The sequence below is a fragment of the Petromyzon marinus genome, unplaced genomic scaffold (assembly GCF_048934315.1).
Source record: "Petromyzon marinus isolate PM22_M1 ecotype Great Lakes invasive population unplaced genomic scaffold, UKy_Petmar_22M1.pri1.0 PM_G_Scaffold_26, whole genome shotgun sequence".
Lineage (NCBI taxonomy): Eukaryota > Metazoa > Chordata > Hyperoartia > Petromyzontiformes > Petromyzontidae > Petromyzon > Petromyzon marinus.
In genome coordinates this window covers 1,507,501-1,510,000 of record NW_027422828.1, presented here as the reverse complement: position 1 = coordinate 1,510,000, position 2,500 = coordinate 1,507,501, and positions in this window count along the sequence as shown.

Sequence of the window (2,500 nt, the reverse complement as noted above, 5' to 3'; positions counted from 1 at the left end):
TTTGAGGTGTGCCAGGAGCAGGCGCTCAAAAGACTTCATTACCACAGATGTAAGGGCGACCGGTCTGTAATCATTTAGTCCTGTTGGCCTTAGCTTTTTGGGCACAGCGATGATGGTGGAGGACTTGAGACAGGCTGGTACATGGCATGTCTCCAGGGAGGTGTTAAAGATGTTGGTGAACACCGGAGACAGCTGGTCAGCGCAGTGCCTGAGGGTGGCTGGAGAGACAGAGTCCGGCCCGGCTGCTTTGCGTGGATTCTGCCTCTTGAAAAGCCCATTAACTTCTCCCTCCTGAAAGGAGAGAGTCGTTTCTGTAGTATGGGTGGGGGATGGGGCCTCTTGGGTGGGAAGGGGTGGTTCAGGACAGTCCAATTGTCTTTCAAATCTACGGTAGAACTCGTTCAGGTCGTTGGCTAGGCGGGAGTCGTTAGTGGTGTGGGGCGCTCTGGGTTTGTAGTTGGTGATGTGCCTGAGCCCTTTGGCAGACAGAAGCAGCGTCGTTAGTAGAGAACTGGTGTTTTAGTGTCTCTGAGTACAGTCGTTTAGCCTCTCTCACCGCTTTGCTAAACCTGTTCTTCGACTCCTTGAATCTGTCTCTATCCCCACTCCTAAACGCTTCCTCCTTCTCCAACCTCAACCTTTTGAGCTTTGCTGAGAACCAGGGCTTGTTGTTGTTAAAGTTCACCCTGGTACGTGTTGGGATACAGCAGTCCTCACAGAAGCTGATGTACACAGCCTCTGTGAGTTCATCCAGACTATTGGTAGCAGTCGTGAACATATCCCAGTCAGTACAGTCTAAGCACGCCCGCAAATCTTCCACAGCCTCACTGGTCCACTGTTTAGATGTCCTCACAGCAGGTTTACAGAGTTTTAGTTGCTGCCTGTATGCACGAATCAGGTGGACCAAGGGAGTTCTGTGCGAGCCGAACAGCCCCGTGACCCACAAGAGAAACATCCCCGCCAAATTCGAGCGTTTGACGGGGTCTATCCGTGAAAAAATATTCACGTTTTTGAGTGCACATGCATTTCTGCTGCAAATGCCTCTGGAAGTTTCATGCCGTTCGTATGCCAATTGTGGCAACACGAAAATGACCCGTTTTCCCATTCCGAGGGATTTCTGTGCGACCCTAACAGCCCCGTGAGCCACAAGAGACACATCCCCGCCAATTTCTAGCGTTTCACGGGGTCTATCCGTGAAAAATATAGACGTTTTTGAGTGCACATGCATTTCTGCTGCAGATGCCTCTGGAAGTTTCATGCCGTTCGTACGCAATGTGGCAACACGAAAATGACCCCTTTTCCCATTCCGAGGGATTTCTGTGCGACCCTAACTAACAGCGCCCGTGAGCCACAAGAGAGACATCCCCGCCAATTTATAGCGTTTCACGGGGTCTATCCGTGAAAAATATAGACGTTTTTGAGTGCACATGCATTCCTGCTGCAAATGCCTCTGGAAGTTTCATGCCGTTCCTATGCAATGTGGCCACACAAAAATGACCCGTTTTCCCATTCCGAGGCATTTCTGTGCGACCCTAACAGCCCCGTGAGCCACAAGAGAGACATCCCCGCCAACTTCTAGCGTTTGACGGGGTCTATGCGTGAAAAATATTAAAATGTTTGAGTGCACGTGCCTTTCTGCTGCAAATGCCTCTGGAAGTTTCATGGCGTTCCTATGCAATGTGGCAACACGAAAATGACCCCTTTTCCCATTCCGAGGGAGTTCTGTGCCACCCTAACAGCCCCGTGAGCCACAAGAGACACATCCCCGCCAATTTCTAGCGTTTCACGGGGTCTATCCGTGAAACATATAGAAGTTTTTGAGTGCACATGCATTCCTGCTGCAAATGCCTCTGGAAGTTTCATGCGGTTCGTACGCAATGTGGCAACACGAAAATGACCCGTTTTCCCATTCCCAGGGATTTCTGTGCGACCCGAACAGCCCCGTGAGCCACAAGAGACACATCCCCGCCAATTTCTAGCGTTTCACGGGGTCTATCCGTGAAAAATATCAATTTTTTTTTGACTGCACATGCATTTCTGCTGCAAATGCCTCTGGAAGTTGCATGCGGTTCGCATGCAATGTGGCGACACGAAAATGACCCGTTTTCCCATTCCGAGGGATTTCTGTGCCACCCTAACAGCCCCGTGAGCCACAAGAGAGACATCCCCGCCAATTTCTAGCGTATCACGGGGTCTATCCGTGAGAAATATTCACTTTTTTGAGTGCACATGCATTCCTGCTGCAAATGCCTCTGGAAGTTTCATGCGGTTCGTATGCAATGTGGCGACACGAAAATGACCCGTTTTCCCATTCCGAGGGATTTCTGTGCCACCCTAACAGCCCCGTGAGCCACAAGAGAGACATCCCCGCCCACTTCTAGCGTTTCACGGGGTCTCTCCGTGAAAAATATCACATTTTTTGAGTGCACATGCATTCCTGCTGCAAATGCCTCTGGAAGTTTCATGCGGTTCGCATGCAATGTGGCGACACGAAAATGAC